Here is a 20207-nt window from a genome sequence, read left to right as displayed (position 1 = left end):
TGCATGAAAGTGAAAAGTGAAAGGGAAGTCACTCAGTCGTGTCCGACTCTTAGAGACCCCATGGACTGCAGCCCACCAGGCTCCTCCATCCATGGGATTTTCCAGGCAAGAGTACTGGAGTGGGGTGCCACTGCCTTCACCTTGGGATCCTTGGTAAACATTAGAAAATACAATAATTCTGCAGGAAAAGGGAAACTAAGCATGGAATTCCTAGCTTCAGAGGATATGATTATGTAGTCTGACATAAAATACATCCACTTACACACTCAATAATAGAATGTATGTAACATATATATGCTTGAATTGCTTGCAATAAAATAGGATATATATAATATAAAATATATATAAATAATATATACATGATTATACTATTTACATGTATATATAAATAGTAGTATATTTATAATAGTAGCAAAATAATTTAAATCATCAGGAATAACATATATATATTAGTTTACTATTATTATTACTACTACATATATTATCCTATAGTATGTGTGTGTATATATATACACACACTACTTATGGATATTTAAATTATTATTTAAAGTATGTTTTCTAATAAGGGATCTATATAGTACATATGGTATATATGTGCTATATAATGTGTATCTCACTGAATGCATTTGTACATAATGTTCAGTGAAAATAGCCAAAATACAAGGTTGATATGTAGAATGATTACACTTTTGTGAAATGGCATTTACCAAGATTTCCCATTTTGCAGTCCAACACAGAGTTTGAATCTTCGATTACTCATACACATAGAAGCTGCTGTGGGTCAGGGAGCCCTCCTTCCTCTTGAAACCCTTGGTTGTGGCACGTATGGTCTCTGAGATCATTGTGGCTCTAAGGAGAGGTGAGGGAGCTGCACCAACTCTTAGCTGGCTTGACCAGAAGGTGAGGTGTGTTCTTTACCACCATATCTATCATCCAGAACTAGTCCCACAGCTCACATATACATTTAAGAGATCCAATGGCACCCCACTCCAGTACTTTTGCCTAGAAAATCCCATGGACGGAGGAGCCTGGTAGGCTGCAGTCCATGGGGTCGCTAGAGTTGGACACGACTGAGCGACTTCACTTTCACTTTTCACTTTCATGCATTGGAGAAGGAAATGGCAACCCACTCCAGTGTTCTTGCCTGGAGAATCCCAGGGACGGGAAGCCTGGTGGGCTGCCATCTATGGGGTCGCACAGAGTCGGACACGACTGAAGCGACGCAGCAGCAGGGAGTTACTCTGCCACAAATGTACTTTTTAGGAAATAAAATATCCTCTATAAAGATTGCTATTAACATCAAAATATTAATAACGGCATTCTGAGTGACTATGATTAATTTCAACTTTCTTCTTTGTGCTTTTCCCCTTTCCCAAATACTCTGTTCAGTTCAATTCAGTTGCTCTGTCGTGTCTGATTCTTTGCGACTCCATCAATTGCAGCACCCCAGGCCTCCCTGTCCATCACCAACTCCCGGAGTTCACTCAAACTCATGTCCATTGAGTCGGTAATGCCATCCAGCCATCTCATCCTCTGTCGTCCCCTTCTCCTCCTGCCCCTAATCCCTCCCAGCATCAGAGTCTTTTCCAATGAGTCAACTCTTAGCATGAGGTAGCCAAAGTACTGGAGTTTCAGCTTTAGCATCATTCATTCCAAAGAACACCCAGGGCGATCTCCTTCAGAATGGACTGGTTGGATCTCCTTGCAGTCCAAAGGACTCTCAAGAGTCTTCTCCAACACCACAGTTCAAAAACATCAATTCTTCGGCGCTCAGCTTTGTTCACAGTCCAACTCTCACATCCATACATGACCATTGGAAATACCATAGCCTTTACTAGATGGACCTTTGTTGGCAAAGCAATGTCTCTGTTTTTGAATATGTTATCTAGGTTGGTCATAACTTTCCTTCCAAGGAGTAAGCATCTTTTAATTTCATGGCTGCAGTAACCATCTGCAGTGATTTTGGAGCTCCCAAAAATAAAGTTTGATATTGTTTCCCCATTTCTTTGTAATATGTACTATCTTCATAAAATAATTTTTAAAGTATTAAAACTACAAAGTAGCCATGTACTCCATGTCACATTACTTTAGCTTTTTATTAGTTTTAGGAACTATTAATATACCTTTAAAAAAATTACTTTAGCCCTGAGTAAAACATAGCTATAATCTGTTAACATATACTTTGTGCCTTGGTAAAATATAAAATGTAAGATCACTATAGACTTTATTACATTTTTTTTTGCAATTTAAATCTTTTATTGGGGTAGAGTTCCTTTACAATTTTGCATTAGTTTCTGCTGTACAACATCATGAATCAGCCATTTGTACACATACATCCTCTTCCTCTTGAACCTCCCTCTCATTCCCCCTGCCCATCCCATCCCTCTAGATCATGGCAGAGCACCAAGCTGAACTCCCTGTGCTACACAACAGGCTCTCACGAGCTCTTTGCTGCATACATGGTAGTGTACATATGTCAAACCTAATTTCCCAGTTCATCCCACCATCCCCTATCCACCCCCTCATCATATCCACACATCCTTTCTCTATGTCTGTGTCTCTGTTTTGCCCTAGTACTAGGTGCATCTATATCATTTTTCTAGATTCCATATATATGCATTAAGAGAGGATGTGTGTGTGTGCATGCTCAGTTGCTCAGTCGTGTCCAACTCTTTGTGACCCCATGGACTGTAGCCCGCCAGGCTTCTCTGTCCATGGGATTCTCCAGGCAAGAATACTGGAGTGGGTTTACCGTGTCTTCCTCCAGGGAATCTTCCCAACCCAGATATCGAACCTAAGTCTCTGGCATCTCCTGTACTGTAGGCAGATTCTTTACCCACTGAGCCACCTGGTAAGCCCTGTTAGTAGAGAATACAGAGGACTTAATCCAATTTTAAGATTGAACAACTTATATAGTTAAATATGTTCTGTCAAGTTTGTAGCATAATATTTATGAGTTAATGCTAAAACCACACAAATAGGAATGAAGGGATAATAAACATTTTGTGACAGAAAAGAGGATGTGATAGGAGAATGTGGGGCTCAGTTATAATCTCAAGGGAGACTCACTGACAAATGCCCAAATCTGTTGGGGGCCAGAGTGAGGCACTCCACCCATGGCAAGCGTCATGAGGAAGGAGGCTTGACATACACAAAGGCGGGATCGAGCCTCAGGAGTCCCCCTGGAAATCCTCGAGCATCTACCCCCATAACCAGAGTCTGCCTACTTTACTACTTTGTGCTCCCACCTACACCTCTGACTTTACGGGGGGCTGTCCCCCACCACCTCTTTCAGAGAAGGAGTTAATTTAAAGCTCCAGTTAATTCCTGGGCGTGATAGGAGTGTTTCAACCTACAAACTCCTCTGAAGGTTCTCTAGCCTGCCTGACAGGCTTGTCTGGCCACATGTGATTGCTCACAGCCTCCCAACCATGAGAGGCACGAGATGCTTTAAACTTTCTAAAAAGAGGTTCCTTAGAAAAGTTAGAAAACCATTAGTATAAGTATAGTGGGCTGATTAGAAATTGTATTGGTGAGGGGTTTTTCATTTGTTGAGCCAGTGTTTACTGCTAGGTCTCCACATCCCCTGCCCTTACACACATTAATGAATATATAGAAGAAATAAGTATTAACCTTTGATATAAATCACGTTAGACCTTAGGCTAAGTAAATTCTTTCCTTAATTAAAACCCACTACACCCTCACCCTATAGGAATGTAACTTTATCTGGTACCTTCAGAAGGTGGAGTCTTTTTTAAGAATCATCACCCCTGGAGAAATAAGTGTCCTGGTTGACTGACTGCTGTCACAAGGAGAGGGTCATAAATTGTCAGCAGGCCCCTTGGCCAGAAGATGATGTAACACCCCTAAGACCTCTGTATACATTTGTATGAAGCACCTGACTTTGATAAAAGTCAGGACTGCTGACCCCACATGACTTTTGCATAACATCTCAGTGTATAAAAGTAGACCATGGAAAATAAAGAATTGGGATCAGTTCTCGAAAGACTGGTCTCCCCATGTCTCTCTCTCTCTCAAACTCTGGCTGAGTCTCCATCTGGAGCACGGAACCCGCCATGCTTACTAATTATGCCTGGGCTTCTAAGATCCGACCAGGGAGGCCTCAGTGTCTCCTCTCCTTTGGGAGAATGGAAGGACGCCTGAGGCCTATGTAAGTGGTGCAAGCTTCTTGTCTTGAAATTTTATTGGTCTCCTGTGTAAACCAAGCTACTCAGCCTCTTTTCTCCACTGAATTTTCCTACTGAGCTATCCTCATCCTATTACTCTTTATATCTCTAATTAATACCTAATTGAAGCTATTGTATCCTGATCCTCGCCAACGCCGTCCCTGCTTTGAACTCCCTGGATCAGCCAGGGCTGGACCCCAGCACAAATCTCTAACACTTTTGTTACTAACATAAGCAGCTGTGCCAACTGTGGGGTGTGAATATTGTGAAAATGTTTTGTCTCTCAGATTAATTGCTCCAGCATCTCTCTCAAATGATATCAGGATATCCAGATCTCAGGAAGTCCTCTTTGAACTTGAATTACCCAAGGAACTCAAAACTGTTCAATCAAAAAAGGGTCAATCATATTGCCCCTGGTACTTCACCAAGTACCAGGTGAAGAGGAAATTGGAGGGTCATTTCACTGTTTTTGCCTTGCCAAATCTTCACTGGGGCATTGTTGAAAATTCTCCCTGCAAAGTCATTTTCACAGATTTCTCTGTGCTTCACATATTTTATTTCCTGAGGTTACAGCTTTTTATTCCAAAGGGACTTGCACAGACATTGTTCCTAAGTCACATCCTCTATAATAAGGTGCTTAAAAAAAAAAAAAAAAAAGGCACAATTTCCTACTCTTCCCAAATACTTTATCATTTGATGTGGGGCTTTACAGTTCCTCCCAGCTTAAAATGAGTTTATTCCTCCACCTTTTGATCTGTGATGGTCTTGTTTCTTGCTTTGAGCAACAAAAGATCGTGGTAGTTTTGCTACAGCAACTCCAAACCTAAGTCTCTGAGGGCCTTGCAGTCTTCTTTTCTTTCTCTTAGAATCCTGCTGCTGCCATCTGAATTCACGCAGGCCAGCAGCTGAATGAAGAAAGACATGTCACCCCACCATCAGACTCTCTAGTGAGTTGAGGTCTCCAGGATGAGCTAGTCCCTAGCCAACCCATCAGAGAGACAAAGGAAGCCCTCTGTAAGATGATTCACATCTGGCCCAGATCAGCAGAACCAAGTGACTAACCATAGTCTCATGGACAATACCAAGTGGTTGTTGTCATTTGTTTGTTATTTTCACTTATGTTATAAAATCAGTGTCCATCTCCTGACTGCACCTCCCCCTATTAGACTGCAAACTCCATGAGAGCGGAGTCTCTTTTGGACTATTCAACACTGCCTCCCCAGCATCCAGCACTATGCCTGGCACTTAGCACACTCCCAATAAATACAGGATGAATGAGAATGTTTGAATAGCCAGGATGATGCTGGTTTAACCAGTAGCAGAAAAACTAAGAAAAGAATACTAACATCACATGAAGTGGGCAGAACAGTTTTGAGACAAGAATCAGAATTGATTATGATTGTACTGTGCTCTGACTACACTATTAGCTACATGGTCTGAGCAGGTCAAAATTCTTTATCCACCACACTCTCAGTTTTCTCCTCTGTAAAATGAGAATAATAAACCTGCAAGTGTGCAGATGAATATCCTCCAAGGAAGAAACAGTAAGTCTAGTGGAGGGTCATGGTGGCCCAAATGAGGGTCAACCATCTGCTAAGACATGCTGGAGAGCCAAGTGACTGCTGTCTTAAGCCTCTAGGCTTCTGCAGATTTGTTTACAGGAAGCTGTGTACAGCCACTCTGGAGCTCAAGACTCCAGGCCATATTAACACACCTTTCTTCACACTGAGTTTTCTTGATTCTTTTTCCTAACAGTGGACATAATTTTTCAAAGAAAATTTTCTAACATTGAATTACAAAGGGAAGAAGTGAAGGTCTGGGAGTCAACGAATCCCACAGGCTTTCTTCTTTACAAAGTTACTGACCTCCTCAACAGCCACTGTGGCTGCAGGCTAACAGGTATTACACTGAAGAGCCCAAGGAAATTTCTGGGAATGATCAGTATATTCAATACCTTGATTGTGGTGAGGGTGTATATATGTCTAAACTTATAAAAATGTGTACATTAAATATGTAAAATATTTGATAATAGCCTTCCCTTAGGGAAACAAAAACCACAAAACTTACACTTAGCTGAATGTGTTTCAGAGTAACTTTCTGTATATACCTGAACATAAAAGATACAAAAGAAACCAAAAACCCAACTGCCACTTCTGAAGAGCCCAGAACAAAAGCAAGGTACTGTGTATGCACCCTGAACATAACACCACCTGATGGGTAGGCAAACCACCTAAGCCATGCTTCTGGCCCCACCCCTGGACACATCCCAACCCTGAGCCCATATAAGGAACCAGCTCACCTCCTTGGGAGCCAGCAATGGAATCTGTTTGTGATCCCTCCCTTCTGCCACAGCAGGAGCCCTAATAAGGCCTTGCATAAATTGCTTCTCTGCTCTCCAGTCAATTTCCATTGATTGAGGAAGGCCAAGAATCCTGGTGGCTATCAGGGTTATTCTGAAAAGTTGCAGCGAGTACAGGGACTTCTGTTACTGAGCATATCTTGCCTTAGCCTGACTCAGTCATATCACTGACCCTCACTGAACCCCAGACCTCTTACCTGCACATGGTGCAGAATTCACCAGGGGACCTGGTTGATAAGTAACTCCCAGCACCAGTGTCTGTGTCTGCCATCTCTCTGCCTACAGTCTGCTGCTGCCAGGTTAGAATCTATGAGGACTGTGATCTTTTTCCTGCAACTAGAAAGAAACATTGGGGATCCAGCATGCTCTCTGCCTCTTCTGCTCATACCTATCCTTCACTGTCAGGGGGCAGAACTGGATGGAATAACATGAGTACACCATGCCCACACAGAGCCTCCCAAGTAACACAATTCCAGAAATGCTCGAGATGACTATGATGAGGAAAACAGTAAAGACAGGTATGTATATGAATTTGAGAATCACTGAAAGTAAAACTCAAATAGCAAAGGACCAAAGTACTTGAACTTACACAAAATGCATGGTGCAAAAATCTTACAACATAGAGGAAGAATAAATGTTCTCAACAAGTCAGTCTCCCATTTGCTATGATGCTCTAGAGAGCAGGAACTTCCTATGTGGCTCAGTGGTAAAGTATCTTTCTGCCAATGCAGGGGACAATAGATTCGACCCCTGGGCTTGGAATATCCCCTGGAGGAGGAAATGACAACTCACCCCAGTATTCTTGCCCATGAACAGAGGAACCTGATGGGCTACAGTCTATGGGGTTGCAGAGTCAGACACAACTGAGCATGCACACATCCCACCTCCAGAGAACAGAGGCTCATCTCTGTCAGGAGGCCTTCATAGATACACATGGTCTGGTGGTAAATAATACTAAGCACAGAGTAAGTAGCCTGCCCAGCTTCTACCCTGATGTCATCACTCTAACAGTAATATGGATGAGGAACTGTGTTCAAGTGAGGGCTCTGGGGCCAGATGATCATTTACAAAGTATGTGAATTCAGAAAACTTTATACTCTTCTGGGCCACAGCTATAAAATGGAAATACTAATAGTGCCTAATTCATAGTATTGTGGTGAGAACTGAATATTATATAGTGCTTAAAATAGTCTATGATATAAATTCTCAGTAAGTGTTGATTATTAATACTATTTACTTCCACGTGCTTTCCTTGTGGCTCAGCTGGTAAAGAATCCACCTGCAATGTGGGAGACCTGGGTTGGATCCCTGGGTTGGGAAGATACCCTAGAGAAAGGGAAGGCTTCCCACTCCAGTATTCTGGCCTGGAGAATTCCATGGGGTCTCAAAGAGTTGGATATGACTGAGTGACTTTCACACACACTTACTTCCACATATAAATTACCTAATCTCATTGCTCATCTATAAAATGAGGATTATAATAATTTATATTTACACATAGAGTTGGTCTAGGATATAAAGAAATATATGTGTCAAAATGATTGTAAATTGATTGAAAAAAGTAAGAATTCAATAAATATTAGTAATTATTATAAATTTATAAGTAAAATATCAATGATTCTTGGAAGGGTTTAAAGGAAACACCATAATTTATTTTATGCATTTTATACTTCAATTTCTTAAAAATCCATCCTACTAAAAGTTATTTTTATTTCGTACTGGCTGTTTTGCTAATTTTTCTTTTTGTTTCAGAAGTTACCAGTTATCCTATTGGCTTCAAATTACTTACATATGGACACATGAACCTAAATCATATTGGATATAAAATAATTGCAGAAAGTAATTTCTGAGTTTATTTCAATAACATCTAAACTAAACATCAGCTCAATTATTTCTAGGTAACAAATAATCACAAAGATTTTTTTTTTCATTTTGGAATACTTTATAGCTTCTGAAATACTTTCATTATCTCATTTTAGAAATATTGTTTCTCACAATTTCAATAAAGAAAAAACTAAGTCATAGAAATGAAATAATTTAGCAAATAATTAAGTAAATGTCAGATTCAGGATTTGATACATGATCTTTAGACTCCAAGTTCCATGTTCTTCACACAGTGTAATATTTCCCTTCATAATTTGTAAAATTAAAATTTTGAAAGAATGTTGTTATTTCAAGTTCTACATTCACTGGCAATTTAACAACCTAAAAATGTCATTAGAAGTAATATGAGAAATTATATTTGTAATAAGTAGGGCAAACTAATTAATCCAACTTAAATCTAGTGTAGTGTGCTAATCATTAAGGAATATGTTTTGACTATCACATCAATTTAAATTATATTTATGCATAAAAGAGATGACAGCTTTCCCTTTGCTATTTTTCTTTCCTGTTTTCTCATCAGACAAGTTGAAAATGGTTTTCATAATATTATATTTGTATATCCAGGATGGTAAGGCATAATTTCTTAATTTCACTAAGCACCAAAGGTCGGAGGTAAAAATCTATCCATCCAACCATCCATCTATTTATGTGCTGTGTTATGCTGTACTCAGTCGCTTCAGTTATGTTCTACTCTTTGCAATTCTATGGACTATAGCCTACCAGGATTTGTCCATGGGATTCTCCACAATGCTGGAATGGGTTGCCATGCCCTCCTCCAGGGGATATTCCTGATCCAGGGATCGAACCTGGATATCTTGCATTGCAGACAGATTTTTTACCACTGAACCAGGGAAAACCCCATCTATCCATATGTGTGATTAAATACAAAATTTCCAGTGGTCTATTGTATAAATATGACACAGATTTGGATCTAGAGAATTTTACATCCTTTTGTGAATTTGCATGCTGCTGCTGCTTCTAAGTCCCTTCGGTTTTGTCCAACTCTGTACAACCCCATAGATGGAGGCCCACCAGGCTCCCCCATCCCTGAGATTCTCCAGGCAAGAACACTGGAGTGGACTGCCATTCCCTTCAATCCGTGAAAGTGAAAAGTGAAGGGAAGTCGCTCGTCATGTCCAACTCTTAGGGACCCCATGGATGCAGCTTTACCAGGCTCCGCCGTCCATGAGATTTTCCAGACAAGAGTACTAGAGTGGGGTGCCATTGCCTTCTCCCCTGAATTTGAATAGTTAAAGTTAATTCTTTAAGTTCAAAATATTTGGACTCCCAAATTTAGATATGCATAGTTAGCACAGTTCAGTTCAATTCAGTTCAGTCGTTCAGTCCTGTCCGACTCTTTGAGACCCCATGAATTGCAGCATGTCAGGCCTCCCTGTCCATCACCAATTCCAGGAGTTCACTCAGACTCATGTCCATCGACTCGGTGATACCATCCAGCCATATCATCCTCTGTCGTTCCCTTCTTCTCCTGTTCCCAACCCTCCCAGCATCAGAGGCTTTTCCAATGAGTCAACTCTTTGCATGAGGCGGCCAAAGTTTTGGAGTTTCAGCTTTAGCATCATCCCTTCCAAAGAAATCCCAGGGCTGATCTCCTACAGAATGGACTGGTTGGATCTCCTTGCAGTCCAAGGCACTCTCAAGAGTCTTCTCCAACACCACAGTTCAAAGGCATCAATTCTTCGGCGCTCAGCCTTCTTCACAGTCCAACTCTCACATGCATACATGACCACAGGAAAAACCATAGCCTTGACTAGACGGACCTTTGTTGACAAAGTACTGTCTCTGCTTTTGAATATTCTATCTAGGTTGGTCATAACTTTCCTTCCAAGGAGTAAGTGTCTTTTAATTTCATGGCCGCAGTCACCATCTGCAGTGATTTTGGAGCACAGAAAAATGAAGTCTGACACTGTTTCCACTGTTTCCCCATCTATTTCCCATGAAGAGATGGGACCAGATGCCATGATCTTAGTTTTTCTGGATGTTGAGCTTTAAGCCAACTTTTTCACTCTCCACTTTCACTTTCATCAAGAGGCTTTTTAGTTCCTCTTCATTTTTTGCCATAAGGGTGGTGTCATCTGCATATCTGAGGTTATTGATGTTTCTCCTGGCAATCTTGATTCCAGCTTGTGTTTCTTCCAGTCCAGCGTTTCTCATGATGTACTCTGCATAGAAGTTAAATAAGCAGGGTGACAATATACAGCCTTGACATACTCCTTTTCCTATTTGGAACCTGTCTGTTGTTCCATGTCCAGTTCTAACTGTTGCTTCCTGACCTGCATACAGATTTCTCAAGAGGCAGGTCAGGTGGTCTGGTATTCCCTCTCTTTCAGAATTTTCCACAGTTTCTTGTGATCCACACAGTCAAAGGCTTTGGCATAGTCAATAAAGCAGAAATAGATGTTTTTCTGGAACTCTCTTGCTTTTCCCATGATCCAGCGAATGTTGGTAATTTGATCTCTGGTTCCTCTGCCCTTTCTAAAACCAGCTTGAACATCAGGAAGTTCACAGTTCACGTATTACTGAAGCCTGGCTTGGAGAATTTTGAACATTACTTTACTAGCATGTCAGATAAGTGCAATTGTGCGGTAGTTTGAGCATTCTTTGGCATTGCCTTTCTTTGGAATTGGAATGAAAACTGACCTTTTCCAGGCCTGTGGCCACTGCTGAGTTTTCCAAATTTGCTGGCATACTGAGTGCAGCATTTTCACAGCATCATCTTTCAGGATTTGAAATGGCTCAACTGGAATTCCATCACCTCCACTAGCTTTGTTCATAGTGATGCTTTCTAAGGCCCACTTGACTTCACATTCCAAGATGTCTGGCTCTATATGAGTGATCACACCATCGTGATTATCTGGATTGTGAAGATGTTTTTTGTACAGTTCTTCTGTGTATTCTTGCCACCTCTTCTTAATATCTTATGCTTCTGTTAGTTCCATACCATTTCTGTCCTTTATGGAACCCATCTTTGCATGAAATATTCCCTTGTATCTCTAATTTTCTTGAAGAGATCTCTAGTCTTTCCCATTTTGTTGTTTTCCTCTATTTCTTTGCATTGACCACTGAAGAAAGCTTTCTTGTCTCTTCTTGCTATTCTTTGGAACTCTGCATTCAGATGCTTATATCTTTTCTTTTCTCCTTTGCTTTTCACTTCTCTTCTTTTCACTGCTATTTGTAAGGCCTCCTCAGACAGCCATTTTGCCTTTTTGCATTTCTTTTCCATGGGGATGGTCTTGGTCCTTGTCTCCTGTACAATGTCACAAACCTCAGTCCGTAGTTCATCAGGCACTCTATCTATCAGATCTAGGCCCTTAAATCTATTTCTCACTTCCACTGTATAATAGTGAGGGATTTGATTTAGGTCTAGTGGTTTTCCCTACTTTCTTCAATTTAAGTCTGAATTCGGCAGTAAGGAGTTCATGATCTGAGCCACAATCAGCTCCTGGTCTTGTTTTTGTTGACTGTATAGAGCTTCTCCATCTTTGGCTGCAAAGAATATAATCAACCTGATTTCAATGTAGACCATCTGGTGATGTCCATGTGTAGAGTCTTCTCTTGTGTTGTTGGAAGAGGGTGTTTGTTATGACCAGTGCATTTTCTTGGGAAAACTCTATTAGTTTTTACCCTGCTTCATTCCGTATTCTAAGGCCAAATTTGCCTGTTACTCCAGGTGTTTCTTGACTTCGTACTTTTGCATTCCAGTCCCCTATAATGAAAAGGACATCTTTTCTGGGTGTTAGTTCTAAATGTCTTATAGGTCTTCATAGAACCATTCCACTTCAGCTTCTTCAGTGTTACTGGTTGGGGCATAGCCTTATTTTAATGTGATATTGAATGATTTGCCTTGGAAACAAACAGAGACCATTCTGTCATTTTTGAGATTGCATCCAAGTACTGCATTTTGGACTCTTTTGTTGACCATGATGGCTACTCCATTTCTTCTGAGGGATTCCTGCCCGCAGTAGTAGATATAGTGGTCATCTGAGTTAAATTCACCCATTCCAGTCCATTACTTCCAATTTGCCTTGATTCATGGACCTGACATTCCAGGTTCCTATGAAATATTGCTCTTTACAGCATCAGGCCTTGCTTCTATCACCAGTCACATCCACAGCTGGGTATTGTTTTGTTTTGGCTCCATCCCTTCATTCTTTCTGGAGTTATTTCTCCACTGATCTCCAGTAGCATATTGGGCACCTACTGACCTGGGGAATTCCTCTTTCAGTATCCTATCATTTTGCCTTTTCATACTGTTCATGGGGTTCTCAAGGCAAGAAAACTGAAGTGGTTTGCCATTCCCTTCTCCAGTCGACTACATTCTTTCAGACCTCTCCACCATGACCCGCTCATCTTGGGTTGCCCCATGGGCATGGCTTAGTTCATTGGGTTAGACAAGCCTGTGGTCCTAGTGTGATTAGATTGACTAGTTTTCTGTGGGTATGGTTTCAGTGCGTAAGAGAGTTAGCACAATATAATGGAAAAGAGTTTAGCATCAGGTAAACTTTCACTTTTTTTTTACTGTGGGTATTTAACCGATATCAGAAATATCTCCCATAAACTCTGATGGTGTTTCTTTACTGGTGAAAACATACACAATTCTAGATAGCACCAAACTTAAATATAAAATATAAATCCTAGATCTGAAACCAACCAGATGGTCTTGGACAGGTCACTTAAATTTCTGAGCCCCATTTTACCTAGGTGTAAAATAAGAAAATGAGTTCATACACCCAAGACTTGCAGATAAGTGTAGGCAGGGTATGTGTGTAGGACCCGCTATATGATTTCAGTATTTTATGCATGTTGTCAACATGATCAATCAACACAATCATGATTATAACCTGTTAAGACTAGCTCTGTCTTTTCCATTGACATGGAGGAAAGAATTGAACTGCATTTTCATTTATATTAAGTTACCTTCTTTATTGAATTTAAAAAATGTTTCAAGTTTCATAAGAAAGACTTTTTAATGAGTGAGTATCCAAACGGATGTTTTCACTTATGAGTAAGTATACAAACCCATGTTCTTCAGTACTAAAGAATGTGATAACCATCAGACAATTGAATTCATCTCCCATGCTAGTAAGGTCATGTTTAAAATCTTGGATGCTAGGCTTCAGCCTTGTGTGAACCAAGAACTTCCAGATGTCCAAGTTAGGTTTAGAAAAGGAAGAGGAACTAGAGATCAAATTGCCAACATTTGTTGAATTATAGAGAAAGCAAGGAAGTTTCAGTGAAAAACATATATCTCTGTTTCATCAATTACACTAAAGCCTTTGACTCTGTGTATCATGACAAACTGAGGAAGGCTCTCAGAGAGATGGTAATACCAGACCATCTTACCTGTCTCCTGAGAAACCTGTATTCAGGTCAAGAAGCAACAGTTAGAACCCTGTTTGGAACAACTGAGTAGTTCAAGACTGAGAAAGGAATACAACAGCTGTCTGAAGTTACTCTGTTCATTTAACCTTTACACTGAGCACATCATGAGAAGTGCCAAGCTTGATGTGCTACAAGCAGGAATCAAGATAGTCTGGAGAAGCATTAACAACCTCAGATATGTGGATGATACTACTCTAATGGCAGAAAGTGAAGAGGAACTAAAGAGCCTCTTGATGAAGGTAAGGGAGGAGAGTGAAATAGCTGGCTTAAAACTAAATATTAAAAAAAACGTAGATCATGGCCCCATTACTTCATGTCAAATAGAAGGGGAAATGATGGAAGTAGTGACAGATTTCCTCTTCTTGGGCTTCAAAATCACTGCAGATAGTGACAGCCATGAAATCAGAAGACAGTTGCTTCTTGGCAGGGAAGCAATGACAAACCTAGACAGTGTGTTGAAAAGCAGAGATATTACTTTGATGACAAAAGTCCATACAGTCAAGGCTATGGTCTTCCAAGTGGTCATGTACAGTTGTGACAGCTGTACTGTAAAGAAGGAAAAATGACAAAAAATGTATGCCTTCAATCTGTGGTGCTGGAGAAGACTCCTGAAAGTCCCTTGGACAGTAAGGAAGTCAAACCAGTCAATTTTAAGGGAGATCAGCCCTGAATATTCACTGAAAAGACTGATGCTGAATCTGAAGCTCCAGTATTTTGATCATCTGATGTGAACAGAAGACTCATTGGAAATGTCCCTGATGCTGGGAAAGATTTAGGGCAGAAGAAGAGGGCATCATAGGATAAGATGGCTGGAGGGCCTCACTGATACAATGAACATGAACTTGGGCAAACTCTGGGAGTTGGTGAGGGACAGGGAGGCATGGTGTGCTTCAGTCCAAGAGGTTGCAAAGAATCAGGCATGACCAAGCAGCTGAGCAACAATTTAAAGCATGAGGACCAAATGGTATATGTGTGTGTTAGTTGCTCAGTCATGTTCAATTCTTTGTGACTTCTAGTGCTGATGAATTGTTCATAAACATATGGATGGGGGAGAAGCTGGGCTTGCAGTGTTGGCCCATGTCTATGGTGTGAACCCTCCCATGGTAGCTGATCCCAGCTGTCCCAGTTGCTGAATAAGAGTTGGGAAGAGCTGCCCTGTAGCATCCTGCTATGGAGGATCTCCATGACACAGATACCATTAACCTCAGGAGAACAGAAGATAGTAAAATGCCTAAAAATAATTAGAAACAATGAGCTTTGAGTATTTATTTTATTTTTAGAAGAAAAGAAAGAAACCAAGGATTACTTAAGTAAGAAATTAGAAAAATACCTTTATTCTGTTCTTCAGCAGTTATGACCAACTGTCTATCTTCTCGCTCACTTACCCATTCTTCTGTCACAATTATACTGCTAATATATTATTTCTATAGTATTTTTAATTTCAGTAATTATATTCATCTCTGTTTATTCTTTATTTCTTCTAGGTCTTTATCAAATATTTTAATTGATTTTTGCACTTTCTTCATTCTATTTTTGAGGTTTTGGATCATGTTTACTATCATTATTCTGAATTCTTTTTCAGATAGCTTGCCTAATTCCTCTTTATTTGGTTTTGTGAATTTTTACCTTTTTCTTTTATTTGCACAATATTTCTATTTACTTCCTTTTTTATTTATTTATTTTTCTTCTAACTTACTATGTTTGAGGTCTCTTTTTAGTCGGAGGCAAGGCTTTAAGGCCATAATATTTCTTCCTTTTGTTTTCAGCCCTCAATGGGTGAGGTTGGTCCAGTTGTTTGTGTAGACTTCATGTTGGGAGGGACTTGTGCCTACACTTTGATTGGAGGAGGTGAGATTTTTGCCTCTTATGGGCAGGACTGTGTGAGATGGTATGTTTTTGGGTATCTGTGGAAAGCCTGTTTGATGATGGTTACATTTGTATTTTTGTCTTGCTTGTTGTTTGGGTGAGACATCCTGCTTCTCAATGGTGGACAACTGAAAGTATTTCCTTTAAGATTATGAAGAAGACAAAAGTGTCAATTTGCACCACTATTATTCAACATAAATTTTGGAAGTCTTACTGTAATCTGAGAAGAAATGAAAGACATCCAGATTGGAAAAATAAGAAGGAAGACTCTCACTGTTTGCAAATTAAATGATGCTATACATAGAAAAACCTAAAGATACTATCAGAAAATTATTAGAGCTAATCAAGGAACTTAGCAAAATAGTACGATACAAAATCAATACACAGAAATCACTTGCATCCCTATACACTAACAATGAAAAACCAGAAAGGGAAATTAAGGAATCAATCCCATTTACCATTACAACAAAAATAATATAATACTGAGGAATAAACCTACCTAAAGAGACAAAAAATCTGTAAACAGAAAACTGTAAGACACTGATGAAGGGAATCAAAAATCAAATAAATATATGGAGAGATATTCCATGTTCCTTGGTTGAAAGCATCAATATTTTGAAAATCACTATTCTACCAAAAGCCATCTACAGATTCAATGCAATCCCTATCAAATTACCAATGCCATTTTCTACAGAACTAGAACAAAGATTTCACAGTTCATGTAGAAACACAAAAGACCCTGAATAACCAAAGTAATCTTGAGAAAGAAGAATAGAGCTGGAGAAATCAACCCTCCAGACTTAAGACTATAATACAAAGCTACAGTCATCTAGACAGTATGGTACAGGCACAAAAACAGGAATATAGACAATGGAACAAGATGGAAAGCCCAGAGATAAATGCACACTCATGTGGGAACCTGATCTTTGACAAAGGAGGTGAGAATATGCAATGGAGAAAAGACAGTTTCTTCAAAAGTGGTATTGAGAAAACTCAACAACTACTTGTAAAAGAATGAAATTAGAATACTTCCTAACACATACACCAAGATAAATCCGAGATGGATTAAAGATCTAAATATAAGACCAGGAATTACAAAAATATACAGATCTTCCTTGACTTACAATGGGATTATGTCCTGATAAACCCATCAAAAGTTGAAAATATTATAAATTGAAAATACATTGAATACACCAATCTTCTGAATGAACAGCATAGCTTAGCCCAGTCCACCTCAAATGTGCTCAGAACACTTAGATTAGTCTAGATTTGGACAAAATCATCTAACAAAATCATCTAACCTATTTTATAACAGCATCCTGAATATCTCCAGTAATTGACTGAATACTCTACTGAAATGAGAGACAGCAGGGTTGTAAGTTACCTGTTATTCACCCTTGTGATCATGTGCTGATGAGGACCCTGACTCTGATGCCTCCAGCACCCTGAAAGTATCATGAATGTATCACCAGCCCAGAGGAAGACCACGTTCAGAATCCGAAGTAGGGTTTTTACTGATTGCAAACTGCTTTCAAAAACCATGCAGCTGGAAAATTATAAGTGATTCTTTGCTATGTGCAAAGCTCACTCAGAAGCTTAGGTTCTAGAACCACAGAATTAACCACTGACAGTATCCGCTCATCTGACAACTGTCTTCTTCCACAGAGTAGAATCAATGAATAAATAAAATTTACATGTTTTTGTAAGGCTTCTTGGGTTTAGAAGCAATATTTAAATATATATCTATAATAATGTATTATGCTACTGCTGCTGCTAAGTCGCTTCAGTCATGTCCGACTCTGTGCGACTCCATAAAGAGCAGCCCACCAGGCTTCCCCATCCCTGGGATTCTCCAGGCAAGAACACTGGAGTGGGTTGCCATTTCCATCTCCAATGCATGAAAGTGAAAAGTGAAAGTGAAGTCACTGAGTCGTGTCCTACTCCTAGCGACCCCATGGACTGCAGCCTACGAGGCTCCTCCGTCCATGGGATTTTCCAGACAAGAGTCCTGGAGTAGACTGCCATTGCATTCTGTGAATGTATTATATATCTTTGCTTTCTAATGTCTTGCAATTTTAATAACGAAAAGCTATTACCCTTATTACTAATTATTAAAACAAAAAATAAAGACATATAATATCCAATTCAAAGTATTTCATATGAAAACAAGTTTAATTTGCTAACATTACAAGGATCCTCAGGCATTATGTCTTTACTTATCAGTCAGTCAGTCAGTACAGTTGTTCAGTCGTGTCTGACTCTTTGCAACCCCATGGACTGCAGCACGCCAGGCTTCCCTGTCCATCACCATCTCCTGGACCTTGCTCACACTCATGTTCATGGAGTCAGTGATGCCATCCTAACATTCATCCTCTGTTGTCCCCTTCTCCTTCTTCCTTCAATTTTTACCAGCACTGAAGACTTTTCTAAAGAATCAGTTCTTTACATCAGGTGGCCAAAATATTGGAGTTTCAGCTTCATCATCAGTCCTTCCAATGAATATTCAGGACTGATTTCCTTTAGGATGGAGTGGTTGTATCTCCTTGCAGTCCAAGGGACTCTCAAGAGTCTTCTCCAACACCACAGTTCAAAAGCATCAATTCTTTGGCACTCAGTTTTCTTTATGGTCCAACTCTCACATTCATACTTGACTACTGGAGAAACCATAGCTTTGACTAGACAGACCTTTGTTGGCAAAGTAATGTCTCTGCTTTGTAATATGCTGTCTAGGATCGTCATAGCTTTACTTTCAAGGAGCAAACATCTTTTAATTTCATGGCTGCAGTCACCATGAATTTAATTTCATCTACAGTGCTTTTGCAGCCCAAGAAAATAGAGTCTCTCATGATTTCTACTGTTTCCCCATCTATTTGCCATGAAGTAATGGGACCAGATGCCATAATCTTAGTTTTTTGAATGTTGAGTTTTAAGCCAGGTTTTTCACTCTCCTCTTTTGCTTTCATCAAGAGGCTCTTTAGTTCCTCTTCACTTTCTGAAATAAGCGTGGTGTCATCTGCATATCTGAGGTTATTGATGCATCTCCTTGCAATCTTGATTCCAGTGTGTGCTTCATCCAGCTGGGCATTTCACATGATATACTCTGCATAGAAGTTAAATAAACAAGGTGACAATTTATTGTCTTGATGTATTCCTTTCCCAAATTTTGAACCAGTCTGTTGTTCCATGTCTGGTTCTAACTGTTTCTTCTTGACCTGCATACAGATTTCTCAGGAGGCAGGTGTTGTGGTCCTTTAATGAACTGGAACCTGCCCATCTGGAGTCGACAGTAAGAAAGTGAAAGAGAGAAAGAAGCTAATATTCCCTGGTTTACACAGAGAACCAATAAAATCCTTGAACAGAGCTTGCACCGCTCACGAAGGCACAGAGCGTCCTCTCGAGGGGGTCTTGGAAGCCCAGGCAGGAGAATGAGCTCGGCAGGTTTCTACGCTCCAGAGAATTAGCCAAATGTGGAGGTAGACAGAGAGAGACACAGGGACCTTTGGTGGAGGAAGGGTGCTTTAATGATCTTTCTGTGAGTATATATAGGCTGTTGTACAAGAAATTTCTTTTGACAATGATAAAGATCAGAAAACCAAATGTACAGCAACTGTTACCAAGGAACAAGGGATTAATAATGGTCTCAAGATTAGGAGACAATCCATATCTCAAGAAAGAGGATTGAGACTAAGCAGTTTTGTCATAAAGAGAATGTTTACTGAAGGAGATTCAAGCCTGTCTCATTCTACGACCTCAGTCCTGGGAGCAGTGTGCCCTTCCACTCGTTTCTGTTGCCAGCAACTGATAAGAAACAGAAGATTTATGTGAACCTGCACGTAGGAATCCTCCTGCTACACATTCCCTGGCAGGCAGGTAAGGTGGTCTGGCATTCCCATCTCTTGAAAAATTTTCCACAGTTTGTTATGATCCACACAGTCAAAGGCTTTAGCATTGTTGATGACGCAGAAGTAGATGCATTTCTGGAATTCTCTTGCTTTTTCTATGATCCAAAGGAGGTTGGCAATTTGTTATCTGGTTCCTCTGCCTCTTCTAAATCTGCCTTGAACATCTGGAAGTTCTTGCTTCATGGACTGTTGAAGCCTACCTTGGAGAATTTTAAGCATAACTTTAGTAGCCTGTGAGATGAGTACGATTGTGCAGTAGTTTGAACATTCTTTGGCATTACCTTTCTTTTGGATTGAAATGAAAACTGATCTTTTCCAGTCCTGTGGCCACTGCTGAGTTTTCCTAATTTGCTGGCATATTGCATGCAGCACTTTCACAGCATCACCTTTTAGGATTTGAAGTATTTCAGCTGGAATTCCATCATTTCCACTAGCTTTGCTCATAGTAATGCTTCCTAAGGCCCTCTTGACTTCTCTTTCCAGGAAGTCTGACTAGAGTTGAGTGATCACACCGTCATGGTTGTCTGGGTCATTAAGATCTTTTTTTGTATAGTTTCTGTGTATTATTGCCATCTATTCTTCTGCTTCTGTTAGGCCAATACCATT

The sequence above is a fragment of the Bos javanicus genome, chromosome 23 (assembly GCF_032452875.1).
Source record: "Bos javanicus breed banteng chromosome 23, ARS-OSU_banteng_1.0, whole genome shotgun sequence".
NCBI lineage: Eukaryota > Metazoa > Chordata > Mammalia > Artiodactyla > Bovidae > Bos > Bos javanicus.
The sequence above is the reverse complement of the archived record's forward strand: the minus strand, read 5'-3'. Positions refer to the sequence as shown.